Raw genomic sequence first — 20,781 nt, forward strand, 5'->3', positions numbered from 1 at the left:
CTGCATTTCCTCTAATTTAAAACCTATCAAAATAAGCTGCAAAATGTTGCCCAATATAACTTTTTTTTCTGCTAAACACTCTGCTTGAAACTCACAGTTTCATTATCTTACTGGTCATCAGCCAGTTCTCTCCATTCCCTTACCATTCATTCAAAAACATCAATGTTAATTTCACATATGAATATTCTCAAGATAACATTCATCTTTATAATATATCTTCTCCTTAACTTCCTGAGCTATCTTTCATGACAGCAAATGAAACATAGGTTTCAACAGGTAAGGGGTAGGCTAAGCCCCAATTTTAGAGCTCACCTGCCCTGCATCATCTAGATGGCTATTCTCCTCCAACCCCAGGTCATCACAAGTGGGCCAGGAATAGAACTTAGGGGTGGCCAACATAGTGTAATCAAGGGTCACAGCCCAAAAGAGTAAAAAACTGGGAGAGAAGAACAAGGTCAACATTCTGAAAGGGGAAAGTCTTGAGCCTAAGCCAGCAAGCATAGTTACCAAAGTCAATCCCTTTGAGAATAAGAATTGAGCGGTAGATTCAAAGAGTAAGGCCAAAACTGAATTAACTGAGTTAAAGCTCCAACAATGCCAAAACAATTAAACAGTTACTAGAATCACTTTAATGGGGGCCTTGGAATTATCTTTATGAACAAATTGACACCTGGTGCACGACTTAAAAGCATATGCTTTAAAAGATGAATAGATCCAAACTTTAGTATGAAGTAGATCTTCCACAACTGATGACACCTGCTTCACAAACTATAAATTTTCTTTCCCTTCTCAAAATTAATTATGCAGAGAACGACTTGCCCAATTAGAAGTAGTCCAACATATCCCTCTTGAGGTATCCTCTCTCCACCTCCTCCACCTCCACTACCTACAGACCTCTTGGAAGCTTACCCAGGTTAAAGTGCTGCGGGCTCTTTCTCATGCCAAGCTGAGAGAAGGCTACAACAGCTCCCATGGCACTGGCAAGGACTCAGGGAAATGGGCATTCTCATACATGGCTAAGGAAAGTTTGACATTCTACAGCATTTTAAAAAAGTTATCTGGCAATGGCTCTTGACTTTCAAAATGCACATACATTTCACACAACAGTCCAACTTACAGGACTCCCCTTTATAAGAACTAAAAGAATTAGCCCATAAGAACATATGTACAAGAATGTGGCCGGGCACAGTGGCTCACACCTGAATCCCAGCATTTCAGGAGGCCAAGGCGGGTGGATCACTTGAGGTCAGGAGTTCAAGAACGGCCTGACCAACATGGTGAAACCCATCTCTACTAAAAATACAAAAATTAGCTGGGCATGGTGGCGGGCACGTGTAATCCCATCTACTTGGGAGGTTGAGGCACAAGAATTGCTTGAACCCGGGAGGCAGAGGTTGCAGTGAGCCAAGATTGCACCACTACGCTCCAGCCTGGGGAACACAGCAAAACTCTGTCTCAAAAAAAAAAAAAGAATGTTTAAAGAGATTTTTTCTTGCCGGGCACACTGGCTCATGCCTGAATCCCAGCACTTTGGGAGACTGAAGCAAGTGGATCACTTGAGGTCAGGAGTTCAAGACTGGCCTGACCAACATGGTGAAACCCATCTTTACTAAAAATACAAAAATTAGGCCGGGAGCTGTGGCTCACATCTGTAATCCCAGCACTCTGGGAGACCGAGATGGGCGGATAACGAGGTCAGGAAATCGAGACCATCCTGGCTAACACGGTGAAACTCCGTCTCTACTAAAAATACAAAAAATTAGCCAGGCATGATGGCGGGCGCCTGTAGTCCCAGCTACTCGGGAGGCTGAGGCAGGAGAATGGCGTGAACCCGAGAGGCAGAGGTTGCAGTGAGCCAAGATTGCGCCACTGCACTCCAGCCTGGGTGACAGAGCAAGACTCCGTCTCAAAAAAAAAAAAAAAAAAAAAAAATTAGCCAGGAATGGTGGTGGACACCTGTAGTCTCAGCTACTTGGGAGGTTGAGGCAGGAGAATCGCTTGAACACAGGAGGCAGAGGTTGCAGTAAGTCGAGATCAAGCCACTGCCCTCCAACCTGGGTGACAGAGTGAGACCCTGCCTCAAAAAATAAAAAAATTTAAAAAATGGAGAGGTTTTTTTACTGTAGAAACTATACAAAGTGGACAAGACACTATGAAAAAGAAAAGATTGGGCAATATTTTCTAAGGAAACAATTTTAAACCTGGCAAAAGAAAAAGCTAGGTGTAGTGGTGTGCCTATAGTTCTGGCTACTCAGGACGCTGAGATGGGAGGATTGCTTGAGCTCAGGAGGTCAGGGGTGCAATAAGCTGTGATTGCACCAGTGCATTCCAGCCTGGGGAACAGAGCAAAATTCTGTCTAAAAAAGAAAGAAAGAAAAAAGAAAAAATTCTGGAAAATATTTAAATACTCATTAAAATTAAAACTCAGTGATGAAATAAGTGGGTTGGCTGGTTTTGTTCTACTGAGAACAGCTATAAAAGCTAGACTAAATATTTTTAACCTGTTTGAAGGCATTGGAGAACTATCAAAATAGTTAGGATTTATAGAACAAAAGACCCAAAATAAAGGAAATTCCAGAAAGGGGACTATAACATAACTTCCTCCCTTAAAGTATTTGCCAATTTGAAAACAATAGCTGAGGAGCTGAACAATCTTTCAGTTGACTTACTGACTTCAAGTTGACTGGGAGCCTAAAAATCGGAGTTAGGCCCACCAAGGAGGTAAGACATTTCAAATGAGACCCTGTCCAACTTACAAGGGATGTGAAGGACCTCTTCAAGGAGAACTACAAACCACTGCTCAATGAAATAAAAGAGGATACAAACAAATGGAAGAACATTCCATGCTCATGGGTTGGAAGAATCAATATCATGAAAATGGCCATACTGCCCAAGGTAATTTATAGATTCAATGCCATCCCCATCAAGCTACCAATGACTTTCTTCACAGAATTGGAAAAAACTACTTTAAAGTTCATATGGAACCAAAAAAGAGCCCGCATCGCCAAGTCAATCCTAAGCCAAAAGAACAAAGCTGGAGGCATCACGCTACCTGACTTTAAACTATACTACAAGGCTACAGTAACCAAAACAGCGTGGTACTGGTACCACAACAGAGACATAGATCAATGGAACAGAACAGAGCCCTCAGAAATGATGCCGCATATCTACAACTATCTGATCTTTGACAAACCTGACAAAAACAAGAAATGGGGAAAGGATTCCCTATTTAATAAATGGTGCTGGGAAAACTGGCTAGCCATATGTAGAAAGCTGAAACTGGATCCCTTCCTTACATCTTATACAAAAATTAATTCAAGATGGATTAAAGACTTATATGTTAGACCTAAAACCATTAAAATCCTACAAGAAAACCTAGGCAATACCATTCAGGACATAGGCGTGGGCAAGGACTTCATGTCTAAAACACCAAAAGCAATGGCAACAAAAGCCAAAATTGACAAATGGGATCTCATTAAACTAAAGAGCTTCTGCACAGCAAAAGAAACTACCATCAGAGTGAACAGGCAACCTACAGAATGGGAGAAAATTTTTGCAACCTACTCATCTGACAAAGGGCTAATATCCAGAATCTACAATGAACTCAAACAAATTTACAAGAAAAAAACAAACAACCCCATCAAAAAGTGGGCAAAGGACATGAACAGACACTTCTCAAAAGAAGACATTTATGCAGCCAAAAAACACATGAAGAAATGCTCCTCATCACTGGCCATCAGAGAAATGCAAATCAAAACCACAGTGAGATACCATCTCACACCAGTTAGAATGGCCATCATTAAAAAATCAGGAAACAACAGGTGCTGGAGAGGATGTGGAGAAATAGGAACACTTTTACACTGTTGGTGGGACTGTAAACTAGTTCAACCATTGTGGAAGTCAGTGTGGCGATTCCTCAGGGATCTCGAACTAGAAATACCATTTGACCCAGCCATCCCATTACTGGGTATATACCCAAAGGACTATAAATCATGCTGCTATAAAGACACATGCACATGTATGTTTATTGCGGCACTATTCACAATAGCAAAGAGTTGGAACCAACCCAAATGTCCAACAACAATAGACTGGATTAAGAAAATGTGGCACATATACACCATGGAATACTATGCAGCCATAAAAAATGATGAGTTCGTGTCCTTTGTAGGGACATGGATGAAACTGGAAAACATCATTCTCAGTAAACTATCGCAAGGACAAAAAACTAAACACCACATGTTCTCACTCATAGGTGGGAATTGAACAATGAGAACTCATGGACACAGGAAGGGGAACATCACACTCCGGGGACTGTTGTGGGGTGGGGGGAGTGGGGAGGGACAGCATTAGGAGATACACCTAATGCTAAATGACGAGTTAATGGGTGCAGGAAATCAACATGGCACATGGATACATATGTAACAAACCTGCACATTGTGCACATGTACCCTAAAACCCTAAAGTATAATAAAAAATAAAAATAAAAAAAATAAAAATAAAAAATAAAATAAAATAAAATAAAAAATGAGACCCTGAAGCGTTATACCCCAAAAGAAAGAGTGAGCCAAAATAGACCAGCCCTTCTAAGGATTGAAGCCTACTGTATTAGTGTTCTCCAGAGAAGCAGAACTAAGGCTGGGCATGGTGGCTTACACCTATAATCTTAGCACTTTGTGAGGCCAAGGTGGGAGGGTTACTTGAGGTCAGGAGTTCAAGACGAGCCTGGGCAACATGATGAGACCCCGTCTCTACAAAAAAAAACTTTTTAAATTAGCGAGGCTTGAGGGTGTATATCTGTGGTCCCAGCTACTAGGGAGGCTGAGGCAGGCAGATCACTTGAGCCCAGGAAGTCAAGACTGCAGTGAGCTGTGTTTACACCACTATACTCCAGCCTAAGATCAAGACCCTGTCTCAAAAAAATAAAATAAAATAAAATAACCACAGAACAAATAGGAGATAGAGAGATAGACAGACAGACAGATAGATGGAGATTTTATTATAGGAATTGGCTCACACAATTATAGAGGCTGAAAATTCCCATAATCTGTCATCCGCAAGACAAAGAACTAGGAGATCTAATGGTGTAATTCAGGACAAGTCTAAAGGCCTGAGAAACAGGGAGGTCAATGGTGCAAGTTGCAATTTGAGTCTGGAAACACCCTCACAAACATACCTAGAAATAATGTTTTGTCAGCTACGTGGTCATCCCTTAGCCCAGTCAAGTTAACACATGCAATTAATCATCACAACTACCTTCATATCATATCAATCTCTAATTTTTTTAATTTTTTAAAAATTTATATTTATTTATTTATTTATTTATTTATTTAGAGGCAGAGTCTTACTCTGTTGCCCAGGCTGGAGTGCTGTGGTGTGATCTCCACTCACTACGACACTTCTGTCTCCCAGGTTCAAGCGATTCTCCTGCCTCAGCCTCCCCAGTAGGTGGGATTACAGGTACCTACAACCACACCTGGCTAATTTTTGTATTTTAAGTAGAGACAGAGTTTCACCATGTTGGCCAGGCTAGTCTTGAACACCTGACCTCAAATGATCCACCCACCTCAGCCTCCCAAAATGCTAGGATTACAGGTGTGAGCCACCATGCCTGGCCTTCAATTTCTAATTGAACTAAGGTTATCTGCCACTAGTCTGCTTGCCAGAAACAAAAGTAAATTCTCTTTGGAAGGAAATTAAATCATTTAGAGACACAATTTATCTCTAAAATTTTTGTGTGTGATCTTTGGCATTTCACCAAAGATAACCAAGCAGATAAAAGTATAAATATTGACTAAAAATCAAGACAAAAGCAAAAACAACAGAAACGAACAAACAGGAAATTCAAATATTTTAGTTATTAGACACAAACTTTAACTCAAACTAGTGATTCCACTTCTAAATGAAAATGGTATTGTGAGGAGCTTCACAGACCTGCCCCACAGTGAAACCACCACAGAATTTTTTTTTTTTTTTTTTTGTTTTTGAGACCAGAATTTTTTATAATTGGTGAAAATTATAAGAAAAAAACAATCATTTAAATTATCTGGAAATGTTCTTAATGGAATATATCAAGTAGAGATCTTTATTCAAGAAATTCTACTAAATCATAGCAGAAATAGCAAGTCTGTGGCACTTCAGCCATGACCCACCCTCTATCCACCCTTGCCCCACAGGTCAGGGTAATGGAAGCTCCACTATGAGTGGGTGTGGCCTAGAAGACAAGCTCCCCGTTCCCTCAGCTCCCACTCAAGGGCCACAGTATATACCTAGGGAAGGCAAGTGGACAACATTTCCCATCCCTGCAGCTCCATGTTGCAAAGGCTAAATTCTGGGCAAGTACAGCCAACAAGCTGGAGGCTCCCTTCCTTCCTCCACACCCTAAATGTAAAGCAGAGGTTCAACATCAGGAACAGCAGGCTGAGAACACCAGGCTCCAGATCATTCAAAGCGTCCATGCCAGGAAAGGCATCATTCAGAGGGCCCATGCCAGGAAAGGGAAGCCAAGAAGACCAGAGGCTACCACTACCCTGGCCCAGTGCCCTACTCTTCAACCAAACTGTCACTGCAAAAGAAGTGGGCTACTATCACTGCTTCCAGCTCCAGAATAGTGGCTCAGAGATTCTGCCCAGCAGACAAGGCAGATTACAAGAATAGAGAGCTCCAAAGCACTTTCCAAAGGAACTGACTTTTTGGGAAAGAATATAGGGAAGTTCAACCTAAGGGCTCTCTCGAAAACCGTGGAAGTTTTGGTGGCAAGCAATTAAGGAAAGGTTGGCAGCTCCATGAGAGCAGCAAGCTAAACTACAGTCCGGCTAAGTTACCAGAAAGTGTCATGAATGGAGACAGCTAAGAGTCCTCCTGAGATTAAAGCAAACCTCAGAGATTGGCCTCAAAAACTACTCCTGCAAAGAAGTTTAATTTTTTTTTTTTTTGGAGGCAGAGTCTCGCTCTGTTGCCCAGGCTGGAGTCCAGTGGCACCATCTTGGCTCACTGCAATCTCCATCTCATAGGTTCAACCAGTTCTCCTGTCTCAACTTCCAAGTAGCTGGGATTACAGGCCCACGCCACCATGCCCAGCTAATTTTTGTATTTTCAGTAGAGACAGGGTTTCACCATGTTGGTCGGGCTGGTCTGAAACTATTGACCTTAAGTGATCCACCTGCCTTGGCCTCCCAAAGTGTTGGGATTACAGGCATGAGCTACCATGCCCGGCCAAGGAGTTTAAATTTAATTGAATAAAACTGTGGAGCAATTTATGCCCTAGGACATTGACAAAAACTAAATAGAGGAATTAGCTAACAGTGGAGCCCAACATCTGGGTGTGATACCAACAGAGGCAGACAGCATAACAAAGAAATGAGGAAAAGAGACAGAGATAGCCCTGCTAAAACTACTTATTCCAGGGCCGGGTGCAGTGGCTCACACCTGTAATCCCAGCACTTTGGGAGGCTGAGGCGGGTGGATCATGAGGTCAGGAGATCGAGACCATCCTGGCTAACATGGTGAAACCCGTCTCTACTAAAAATACAAAAAAAAATTAGCCAGGCATGGTGGTGGGTGCCTGTAGTCCCAGCTACTCAGGAGGCTGAGGCAGGAGAATGGCGTGAACCCAGGAGGCCGAGCTTGCAGTGAGCGAGATCGTGCCACTGCACTCCAGCCTGGGCAACTGAGCAAGACTCTGTCTCAAAAAAAAAAAAAAACTACTTATTCCAAGGTGACCATGAGCATGGCTAAGCCTGCACCCTCTGAGGAGAGACACCAAAGACTTCAGCTGTGGACTACTAAATAGTCCAGCCAAATGAGTAATAAATAATAAGAAAAATACAACAACAAACTCAAGAAGAAGGATCTTTATGCAGAATTACTGCAAAATAAAATATAAAATGCCCAGCTTTTAACATGAAATTATGAGACAGGCAAAGAAACTGGAAGTTGTGACCCATACCTGAGGGGAAAAATCAAGCAACAGAAACTGCCAGTGGGAGGGCCCCAAGACTACATTTAACACACAAAGACTGAAATGCAGCCATTATAAATATGTTTAGAGAACTAAAGAAAGCATGCTAAAGAAGTAAAGTAGGATGACAATGTCTCATCAAATAGAGAATACCAATGAAGAGCTACAAAGTACAAAAAAGAACCAAAGGGAAATTTTTGAGTTGAAAAGTACAATCACTGAAATTTAAAATTCACAGAAAAGGCATAACAGTAGATTTAACCTAGCAGAATAAAGAATCAGAGAACATTAAGTAGATGAATAGAGCTTGTGCAATCTCAAGAACAGATAAAACTTATGAAGAAAAATGAACAAAGCCTCAAAGAATTTGGGACTCCTTTAATTGCATCAACATATGATAAATAAGAGTACCAAGAGAAGAGAGAGAAAATGGTATAAAAAAATTCTTTAAAAAATGGCAAAAACTTCCCAAATTTGATGAAAGCCAGTATTACTCTATATTTCCAAAAAGTTCAAAGAACTCCAAATAGAATAAATGCAGAGATCCACAACCAGACATCTCATAGCACAATTGGCTACCATAAAATAATGCTACTATGGAAACTTGTATACAAATTTTTGTGTGGATTCTATTTAATTTCTCTTAGGTATACCTAGCAGTGGAGTTACCAGGTATATGGTAACTTTATGTTTATCCTCTTGAGAAATTATCAGATTGTTTTCTAAAGTGGTTGCACCACTTTACATTCCAATCAGCAGTGTGTGAAGGTTCTAATTTTTCCTTATCTCATGAGCTCTTGTATTAATAATTATCCATCTTTTAAATTACAGCCATTCTAGTGGTATGAAACAGAGTTTCATTGTGGCTTTCATTTGCATTTTCCTGATGGCTAATTATGTTGAGCATCTTGTCATGCACTTACTGGCATTTGTATGTGTTCTTTGAAAAAAATGTGTATTGAGATCCTTTGACCTCCTTTTAATTTGTTTATGTGTCTTTTTTTTAATCATTGAGTTGTAAGAGTTCTTCATATATTCTAGATGAAAGTCTCTGATTAGACATAAAATTTGCAGATATTTTCTTTCACTCACTCGTTCGTCTTTTTCACTTTCTTGATGGTATCCTTTGAAGCATAAAAGTATTTAAATTTACAAAAAACACAGCAAATTCAAATTCATATGCAAATTCAAAGAATCTAGAATAGCCAAAATTATCTTTAAAAAGAAAAACAAAGTTGGAAGACTGACACTTCCCAATTTCAAAACTTACTACAGTAATTAAGATACTTTGGTACTAGCACAAGGATATGCCTATAGATCAGTGGAATAGAATCGAGAGTCCAAAAATAAAACCGCAAGCCAATTGATTTTAGACAAGGGTGCAAAGACAGTTCAAGGGGGAAAGAATGGTCTTCAAAAACGGGTGCTCCAACAACTGCATATCCACATGCAAAAGAATAAATGTGGACTCCTCTCACATAAAATACACATACAAAAAACATGCAAAATGGACCATAAAACGAAATGTGAGAACTAAAGCTATAAAATCTTAGAAGAAAATATAGGGAAAAGTATTCATGACCTTCATTTAGGCAAAGGCTTCTTAGATATAACATTAAAAGCACAAGCAACAGAAGAAGAATAAGTTGAATTTTATCACAATTTAAAACTTTCATCCTTCAAAGGATACCAAACTTCATGCTTCAAAAGATACCATCAAGAAAGTGAAAAAGACAGCTGGGCATGGTGGCTCACACCTGTAATCTCAGCACTTGGGAAGCTGAGGCAGGCAGATCACTTGAGGTCAGGAGTTCGAGACCAGCCTGGCCAACATGGTGAAACCCTGTCTCTACTAAAAATACAAAAATTAGCTGGGTGTGGTCTGGGATTACATGTCTGTAATCCCAGCTACTTGGGAGGCTGAGGCAGGAGAATTCCTTGAACCCAGGAGGTGGAGGTTGCAGTGAGCCAAGATGGTACCACTGTACTTCAGCCTGGGCAACAGAGTGAGACAAGAAAGGAAAGGGAAGGAAAGGAAAGGAAAGGAAGGGAAGGGGAGGGGAGGGGAGGGGAGGAAGGGAAAAGGGAAAAGGAAAAGGAAAAGGAAATGGAAATTGAAAAGGAAAAGAGAAAGACAGAAAGAGAAAAAAAGAGAGAGACAGACAGAGAGAGGAAGGAAAGGGAGAGAGGCAGGGGGAGGGAGGGAGGAAGGGAGGGAGAAAGGGAAGGAGGGAGGGAGGAAGGAAGGAAGGAGGGAAGGAAGGGAGGGAGGGAGAGGAAGAGAGAGAGGGAGGGAGGGAGGCAGGAAGGCAGGAAGGCAGGAAGGCAGGAAGGAAGGAAGGAAGGAAGGAAGGAAAAAAGACAAACCAGAGAGTGAAAGAAAATATTTGCAAATTGTATGTCTAATCAGAGACTTTTATCTAGTATATATGAAGAACTCTTACAACTCAATGATTAAAAAAAGACATATAAACCAAATAGAAGGTAGCGAAAGGATCTCAAAACACATTTTTCCAAAAAAGGCATACAAATGCCAGTAAGCACATGACAAGATGCCCAACATCATTAGCCATCAGGGAAATGCAAATCAAAGCCACAATGATACTCTGTTTCATATCACTAGAATGGCTCTAACTTAAAAGATCGATAATTACAAGGGTTGGCATGATGAGGAGAAACTGGAACCTTCATATCCTGCTGATTGGAATGTAATGTAGTGCCACCAGTTTAGAAAACAGTCTGATAGTTTCTCAAGAGGATATAGTTACCATATACCTAGTAATTCCACTCCTAGGTATATACTCAAGAGAGATGAAATATACATTCCCACAAAAACGTGCACACAAATATTCATAGCAGCATATTTATAACAGCCCAAAAGTGAGCGGGCGGGGGGACAAATGTCCATCAACTGATGAATGGATAAATAAAATGTGGTATATGTTTACAATGGAATATTATTCAGCCAAGTAAAGGAATGTAGTGCTGATACATGCCACAACGTGGATGAGTTTTTAAAACATTATGCTAAGTGAAAGAAGCCAGACACAGAAGGCCACGTATTGTGTGATTCCATTTACATGAAATGTCCTCATTAGGCAAATCCATAGAGACAGAAAGCAGATTAGTGGTTGCCAGGGGCTGGGAGCAATAGGGAGTATGGGTTTTCTCTTTGGGATGATAGAAATGCTCTGGATTTAAATAGTTGTAATGATTGCACAAATTTGTGAATATACTAATAACCACAGAATTATACACTTTTAAATGGTTAACGTGGTGAATTTTGCTATGTGAATTTTATCACTATTTAAAAAAAAACTCTGGACAATATTTATCTCAAAATCAGGTGACAAGGTGAGGGCACACATTGCCAAAACTCACTCAACATAACACTTCAGATTTGTGCATTTTGTTGTTTGTAGATTATACCTCAATTGGAAAAAAAACGTTGGGTGTTAAGCTAGCCCCACAACATCAACATACACTTGGGGACAAAACTTTAGTAGCCACAAGACCTGCACTAGCATTGGTGCAGAGGAGAGCAGAGAAAAACAATGGGACACACAATAAACCTGAAAACAGGAGATGCCCAAAATATCCAGTAGGCATTGGTTGGAAAGTATATAGGTTAGTTTTAATTTAGCACCTGAAAGAGAGTGCTTTACGCAATCCAATGGCTAGTGAGTGCAAGGGGTCCCCAGTAAGATATGAAGGACCAGAGGCAGTCAACTCTTCATGAATTCTCAAAATTGACCTGCCTCCCTCTAAGGACAGGGCCCCACCTTGCAGGACAATGGAGGTGAAGAAAAGAGAAGATCCATATGAAAATAGAGGAGATGAACAGAGCCACAAAATCTCAGCAAGGACATCACTATATTTTTTAACACTTCACAAAACAACAGAAGAGGGAGCTCTAGCAAGTTAGCAAACCCACTCTGCATCATACCTTCTTCCAAAAGTTTAAGAAATTAATTTTGCATGAAATCGAATAACAGAAAAGCATGCACATCAAAGTCCATATAAAGTTATTATAAGAAAAAAGATCAGGAACAAAATAACATTCCTACAGATCATGAAAATATGCCACTAAAATAGGTCCCAAAATTGATCAAAATGTAATCTTCCATTTCAAAATGAGCTAAGTCGCATTTTTAAATGATATAACACATGCAATAACATAAGTAAGAACTAGAGCAACTTAGAAATGCAGCGACAGCTCATCACTAAAATCCACATACTGGTGACAGGTGTTTCGACAACTGCTCGGCTGAGTCTGCTGCAAAGCCATGTGGTCTGTAAGGCTGCTGGGAGTTTTTCTTTGTTCTCCTGTTCTTTGTTCCCAACAGCAGACCCAGGTTGTTGGACAGAGGGACCTGAGCTGAGCAGCAGGTATTATCTCACTCACCTTTACAGACAGCAGCGGTGTCTGTAGCGGTGAGGGTGGGTTGCAGGGCTGACTGTAGTTCCAAAGCAAGCTGGGATCTTCTGAAAAATGACAGCGTCTTAAGTCTACAGAGCTGCCTCTAGCAAAAGGTTTGTGTGAGTCAGTGTATGCTGGGCTTTTTGTTGTTTTTTAGATAAGAAACAGAAGAAAATCATCCCAGATTCTGTCATTCCCTGGAAAGAGAAGGGGAATTCCAAGTTTCTCAGAGGCTCTTTGGGGTCACTAGCCAACCACCTACACGTAGGAGTTAACACCTGCCATCACTGGCGGTTTCAAAGACCTGGCTTGGAGAACATGCAGTGAGGAGGGCCGGGATGTGCCCATGCAGAGTCCCCTTGGTGTCACCATGGGCGCGTCACAGCCAGCCAGGCTCTGGATTCTACACCATGTCTAGCATGGAGAAGTAAATTCTTGTTGTCATTCATTACTACCTTAAAGAACTGGAGGAATCATCTCCTAGGAAACAGTGCCATGTTTGTGCCCAGCAAACAGTGCCCAGGTGCCATCTGGGAAGGGGCAGTTTTATTGAAAGATGTCTTACTGCTTATTCTAGAGTTTTCAGCAACTCCCTTTCTTGCTTCCACCCCCCAGACCTTACTTTTTACCAGCTTGTCTTTTTTTCTTCTTCTTTATCCCAAAGGTTTTAACCTCCAGTCCCTTCTTGATATCCACTTGATGGAATTCTCCAACACCATCTGCCCCTGTTCACTCATCTGCTTTTCCTTCTCTTCTCCCTGCAAGCACCTGATCACCATCCTATGATGACTTCTCTCCACTCCCACCCTGCCTCCATGGTCCAGTTATCTCTGGATGAGTGTGGGTCTGCTAAAGCCACGCACATTCACCTCTGCCTGTACACTTCAGATATACAGTCAGACCCCCACTCACACTTAATTTGGGTGCACATTATCTGCCAATAGATGAAAAAGAGTTTTCTCACTTTGAAATTTAATAGAACAGTCCTGGATACTATTACAAAGTCAAGGTGTACCCTTTGGGTGAACCTGCTGTCAGAATGACAGTACTTCCTATATGAGAAAAAAGAAAAACAAAAAGATAAAAAAAAAAAAATGAAGTGACACAATTCAGCAAAGAATTCAAATTTTAAAATACATTATTCAAGAATAAATATTATACTATAAGGAACACAAGAGCAAGTAATCACAATGTATAATGTCTTAAGAGAAAATTAGAAAAGCCTTTGAAATAGAAGTTTGCCCCATCTAGCACATAAGGACCTTAGGAGTCATCACTCTGTCCTAACAAGTTAAAACTTGACAAAACAAAAATCAGTAACTCTTCTTAGATTTGTTAGAAAATTAAATTTGTCTAGTAGTCCTAGACAGGAGGATACAGAGAATCAACTTATAGGAGCAGAAACTCATAAAAAGAAATCTGTGCAGGAACAAATACCAGGCTAGAAAAACCTGAACTGTAGTTGATGAATTGCTGGAGGCTCCATGTAGACAAGTCTGGGAGTTAAAGTTCCGGGAGGGCCCACTTGCAAGGGGGATGCCTACACTTTACCTCCAGGAGTTCCTCCGAGTTCTCACAGTGAACATCAGAGAAAAATCTCCTTGGGCTTCCAGCAGGAAGAGGGAAAAGTAATGGTAAGAGGGAGAGCAATAGTAAAGTAAAGGTGTAATTTTGAAATACTCCAGAACATTCTGTTCTTCTTAACAAGGCCTGTCCTCAAGAGAAACTATTTTACCAAAGCCTAACCCTACTAGGATCTTATCAGATCTTATCTGAGGGAAGGCAAATACCCAAATCCAGGCCCCTGTTGCCATCCTGTCCCACCTAAAGTGGTAAAAAAAAAAAAAAAACCTGAGACTTGGCTGGGCACGGTGGATCATGCCTGTAATCCCAGCACTTTGGGAGGCCAAGGCGGGTGGATCACAAGGTCAGGAGATCAAGACCATCCTGGCTAACACGGTGAGACCCCGTCTCTACTAAAAATACAAAAATAAAATTAGCCGGGCGTAGTGGCGGGCATCTGTAGTCCCAGCTACTCGGGAGGCTGAGGCGGGAGAATGGTGTGAACCCAGGAGGCGGAGCTTGCAGTGAGTTGAGATCATGCCACTGCACTCCAGCCTGTGCAACAGAGCAAGACTCCACCTCAAAAAAAAAAAAAAAAAAAAAACAACTGAGACTTAATCACAGGACTATACAACACTTCCCCTCCCCAACACCTTACCACCACATCACTGAAGGCCTATTTACCTCAGTTCCTTTTACCCAACACGTTATGTCTGACTTTCAACAAAAAATTACAAGGCATACTAAAAGAATACCTACACAGTTTGAAGAAACAAAGTAAACACCAGAATCAAACCCCCCAGGAGTGTCAAGAATGTTGGAATTATCAGACCATTAAAATAGCTATGATTAATATGTTAAAAGAACTAATGGCAAAAGTAGACAACATGCAAGAACAAATGGGTAATGTAAGCAGAGATATAGAACTTCTGAGAAACAGCATAAAAGAAATGCTAGCAATCAAAAACAAAAATGAAGAGTGTCTTTGATGAGTTCATTAGTAGACTGGAAAAGAAATTCTCTGCACCTGAGAATATAACAATAGAAACTTTCAAAACTGAAAAGCAAAGAGATAAAAGACTGGGAGAAAAATGGAACAGAGTTTACAAGAACTGTGGGACAACTACAAAAGTTATAACATGCAGAATAGGAATTCCAGAAGGAGAAGAAAATGAGAAAGGAACAGAAAAAAATATTTAAAACAGTAATTATTGAGGATTTCCCTCAAATTAATTTCAGACACCAAACCACAAATCCAGGAAGTTCAGAAAACACCAAGCAGAATAAAAGCCTCCAAAAATGACATGTAGGTATATTATATTCAAACTGCAGGAAGAAGCTGGGAGAGTTGCAGGGGGAACACTTTATCTATAAAGAAGCAAAGATAAGAATTGTATTCAACTTTGCGAAACAATGCAGCCAAAAAGAGAGTAGAGTAGTAGAGTGAAATATTTAAAGAGTTGAGGAAATGAAAGCCAACAGCCTAGAATTCTGTATTCTACAAAATTATCTTTAAAAAGTGAAGGAGAAATACTTTCTCAGACAAACAAAATTGGAGGAATTTGTTAGCAGTAGAGCTGCCTTGTGAGAAATGTTAAAAGAAGTTCTTCAAAGAAAAGAAAAATGATGTAGGTGAGAAACTCAGATGTTTCTCACAGAAAGGAAGAGCATTAGAGAATAGATAAGTGTGAAGATAAAATTAAAAACTCTTTTATTAATTTAACATGTAACAGTTTGTTCAATATAGTAATAGTAACAATGCATTTGATGATTATAGCTTATGTATAAGTGAAATGAATGACAGCAATAATACAGGAGGAGAAAATAAGAATACTCAGTTATTATAAAATACTTGCAGTATCCATGAAATGGTATAGAGTTATTTAAAAGTGAACTTGGCTTAGTTGTAAATGTTATGACAAACTCTAGGGCAACCACTGCAAAAGTTTTAAAAAAAGTATAATTGATATGCTGAGAAAGAAAAATATGGAATCATATAAAACGCTCTGTTAAAACCACAAAAGACAGGAACAGAGTGGAAAACAAAAATAAGGACAAAGAACAAAGGCAACAAACAGCACACAGTAACAATTATGGTAGATATGAGCCCAACTATATCAATAATCACATTAAATTTTAATGGTCTAAATACACCAATTAAAAGACAAAGATTGTCAGAGTGGATGAAAAAACAAGACACAACTATATGTTGTCTACAAGAAACCTGTTTTAAATGTAAAGATACATATCAATTAAAAGTAAAGGCATATAAGGGTTTGGCAATGATTTCTTTGCTATGACACCCAGAGCACATTCAACAAAGGCAAAAATAGATAAATGGTGCTACATCCAGCTTGAAAATATCATATTTGAAAGGACACAATCTAGAGAATGGGAGAAAATAGCTGCAAATTATATATGGATAAGAGGTTGATATCTACAATGTATAAAGAGCTACTACTCCACAACAACAACAACAAAAAGAACTGATCTTAAAACGGTCAAATTATGTGAATAGACATTGCTCCAAAAATGATATTCAAATGTCCAAGAAGCATATAAAAAAGATCACATTTTTATATGATATTCAAATATTCATCTTTTTATATGCTTCTTGGACATTTGAATATCATCTTTGTAAATTATTACAGTAATGAAAATCACAGCTACAATGAGATACCACCTCATATTCACTAGGATGGCTACTTTTAAAAAAGAAACAGAAAATAATCAATGTTCATGAGGATGTGGAAAAACTAGAACCCTTGTGCACTGTTGGTGGGAATGTAAATGGTACAGTCACTATTGAAAACAGTGTGACGGGTCCTCAAAAAATTAGAAATAGAATTACCAAATGATCCACTTCTGGGATCGCCCAAATCCAAAAGAATTAAAAGCAAGATTCTGAAGAGATATTTATGCATCCATGTTCACAGCAGCATTATTTATAGCAGCCAAGAGGTGGAAGCAATTAAAATGTCCATCAATGGGTGAATGGATAAATAAATAAACTGTAAACTTAAAAGTGGTTAAGATGGTAAATTTTATGTTATGTGGATAATTTAATACATTTATTTATTTATTTATTTACTTATTTATTTAAAGACAGGGTCTCACTATGTTGCCCAGGCTGGTCTCAAACTTCTGAGCTCAAGCTTCCAAGTAGCTGAGATTATAGGTACACACCACCATGCTGGGCAATGTGTATTCTTTATCAAAGTTAAAAACTTTTTTTAAAGTAAAGGAATGGAGAGAGATATACAATGCTAACATTAACAAAAGAAAGCTGAAGTAGTTATATTTTCAGACAGAGGAGACTTCAGAGCAAGAAAAATGGTCAGGGATAAAGAGGGGCATTACATAATGATAAATGGGTCAATTCTCCAAGAATACATAACAATTCTTAATGCATAAGAGCCTAACTACACAATATCAAAGTACATAAAACAAAAACTGATAGAACTTCAAGAAGAAATAGATGGATTCACTATTACAGTTAGAGAATTTAACATTCCTCTACCAGTAATGAACAGATCCAGCAGGCAGAAAATCATAAGGACATAGTTGAACTCAACAACACCATTGATAAACTGGATATAATTGACATCTATAGAATACTTTATCCAACAATACCAGAATATGCACTATTCTCAAGCTCACATGGAACATTCACTTAGACCAACATTCTGAACAATAAAATATACCTTAACAAATTTAAAGGAATAAAAATCATACAGTGTATACTCCCAATTAAATTGAACTAGAAATCAATAACAGAAATATTTATACATTAAACAACACACTTTTTTTCTTTTGGCCAGGGCCTCATTCTGTTACCCAGGCTGGAGTGTGGTGGTACAATCATGACTCACTGCAACCTCAACCTCCTGGGCTCAAGCAATCCTCCCATCTCACCCTTCTAAGTAGCTGGGACCACAGGTGTGTGCCACCACATGCAGCTAATTTTTTTTTTTAGAAAGGTAGTCTCCATATGTTCCCCAAGCTGGTCTTGAACTTCTGGGCTCAAGTCGTCCTCCCCCCTTGGCCTTCCAAAGTGCTGGGATTACAGGTGTGAGCCACTGTGCCCAGCAAACAACACATTTCTAAATAATACAAGGGTCAAAGAAGAAATGTCAAGAGAAATTTAAAAATATTTTGAACTAAATGAAAATACAACTTATCAAAATTTGTGTGATGCAGCAAAAGTAGTGTATAAAGAGAAATGTATAGCATTTGATGCATATATTAGAAAAAAAGAGATATGTAAAATCAATAATCTAAGCTTACATCTTAGGAAACTAGAAAAAGAAGAGAAAATTAAATCCACTGTAGGCAGAAGAAAAGAAATAATAAAAATTAGAGCAAAAATAAATGAAATTGAAAATAAGAAATCAACAGAGAAAAATCAATAAAACCTGGTTCTCTGAAATGGCCAATAAAATTGATAAACCTCTAACTAAGAAAAATAGAGATAAGACATAAATTACTAATAAAAACTAGTTCTCTGAAATGGTCAATAAATTAATAAACCGCTAAGAAAAATAGAGATAAGACATAAATTACTAATATCAGAAATGAAGGATGGGACATCACTATAGAGCCCATGGACATTAAAAGATAATAAAGGAATACTATGAAAAAAAATCTACGCCTACAAATGCTAACCTAGATGAAATAGATCAATAATTCCCTGAAAGACATAATCTGCCAAAACTCACATGAAAAGAAATAGACAATTTGAATAGGGCTATATCTATTAAAGAAATTGAAAGCTAAGCAGGGTGGCTCATGCCTGTAATCCCAGCACATTGGGAGGCTTAGATGGGAGGATTGTTTGAGCCCATGAGTTTGAGACCAGCTTGGGCAATATGGCAAAATCTTATCTTTACAAAAAAAATTTATTTTAATTAGCTGGGTATATTGGTATGCATCTGTGGTCCCAGCTACTCAGGAGGCTGAGGCAAGAGGGTCAGTTGAGCCTGAGAGGTGATGCTGCAGTCAGCCATCTTCATGCCACTGCACTTCAGGCAATAAGACAAGAAAAGGAAATAAAAGATATAAAGATTGGGAAGGAATAAATAGAAGCTTCTTTGTTAACAAATGGCATGGTTGTCTATGTAGAAAATCCAAAAGAATTGACCCAAAAAAACTCTTGAAACTAAGTGGTTAGAGAGAGAATGCAGCATACAAGGCTAAATTTTAAAAGTCAATTGTTTTCTTACATATCATCAATGCATAAGTAGAATTTGAAATTAAAAACACAATACCATTTACACTAGCAACACCCCAAAAGAAATACTTAGGTATAACTCTCATAAAGTAAGTATAAGATCTATATGAGAAAAACTACAAAACTGTGATGAGAGAAATCAAAGAACTAAATAAATTAAGATACATTCCATGTTCACGGATAGAAAGACTCAATATTGTCAAGATGTCAGTTCTTCCAAATTTGATCTTTAGGTTAAACGAATTCTAATCAAAATCCCAGCAAGTTATTTTGTGGATTTTGACAAACTGATTCTAAAGTTTACACGGAGAAGCAAAAGACCCAGAATAGCCAACACAATGTTGAAAGCAAAGAATAGAGTTGAAGAACTGACACTACCAAAGTCCAAGACTTATTATAAATCCACAGTAATCAGGACAGTGTGATATTGGCAAAAGAACAGATACATAGATCAATGGAATGGAGTGGAATATAGAGCCCAGAAATTGACCCACACAAGTATAGTCAACTGATCCTTGACAAAGAAACAAAGGCAATACAATGGAGAAAAGATTGTCTTCTTAACAAATGGTGTTGCAACAACTCGACATCCAAGTGCAAAAAAAAAAAGGAATCTAGACACAGACTTTACATTCTTCAAAAAAGTTAACTCAAAATGGATCATAGACCTAAATGTAAGATGCAAAACAATAAAATGCTTACAAGATAAACTGGAAAAATCTAGATGACCTTGAGTTTCATAATTTTTAGATACAATACCAAAGCCCCAATCTGTGAAAGAAATAACTGATAATCTGTACTTTATTAAAATTAAAATCTTCTGCTTTGCAAGACACTGTTGAGAGAATGAGAAGACAAGCCACAGACTGGGGAGAAAACATTTGCAAAAGATATGTCTGATAAAGAACTGTTATCCAAAATTTACAAAAACCTTTTAAAACACAACAATAATTTATAATAGCATCAAAAAGAATAAAATACTTAGGCATTAACTTATCCAAAGAGGTGAAAGACTCGTACAATAAAAACTATAAAACATTGCTGAAATTTTTTTTTTTTTTTTTGAGACGGAGTCTCGTTCTTTTGCCCAGGCTGGAGTGCCTCCCAGGTTCATGCCATTCTCCTGCCTCAGTCTCCCGAGTAGCTGGGACTACAGGTGCCCACCACTACGCCCAGCTAATTTTTTGTATTTTTAGTAGAGATGGGGTTTCACTGTGTTAGCCAGGATGGTCTCAATCTCCTGACCTCGCGATCCACCCGCCTCGGCCTCCCAAAGTGCTGGGATTACAGGCGTGAGCCACCACGCCCGGCCTGAAAAATATTTTTAAACATAAATAAATGGAAATGCATTCTATATTCTTGGGTTGGAAGACTCAATATTGTTAAGACGTCAATGCTGCCCAAAGTGATCTACAGATTCAATGTAATCAAAATTCCAGGCTGGACGTGGTGGCTCATGCCTGTAATCCCAGCACTTTAGGAGGCCAAGATGGGCGGATCACTTGAGGTCTGGAATTCAAGACCAGCCTGGCCAACATGGCAAAACCCTGTCTCTACTAAAAATACAAAAATTAGCCAGCCATGGTGGCACAAGCCTGTAATCCCAGCTAC

The 20,781-nt window shown here is 39.0% G+C and overlaps 1 long non-coding RNA gene across 1 annotated transcript in view; it reads right to left on the bottom strand.

The window, feature by feature from the left end:
• LOC134736341 (uncharacterized) overlaps positions 1-20,781 on the bottom strand; it is a 50,724-nt gene that overhangs the window by 26,440 nt on the left and 3,503 nt on the right. The window contains exon 2 of the long non-coding RNA XR_010120296.1: positions 12,363-12,574. This is a non-coding gene — a long non-coding RNA (uncharacterized lncRNA). The remainder of the gene's footprint in view (positions 1-12,362; positions 12,575-20,781) is intronic.

Source organism: Symphalangus syndactylus, chromosome 4 (assembly GCF_028878055.3).
Source record: "Symphalangus syndactylus isolate Jambi chromosome 4, NHGRI_mSymSyn1-v2.1_pri, whole genome shotgun sequence".
In the NCBI taxonomy this organism is placed as follows: Eukaryota; Metazoa; Chordata; class Mammalia; order Primates; family Hylobatidae; genus Symphalangus; species Symphalangus syndactylus.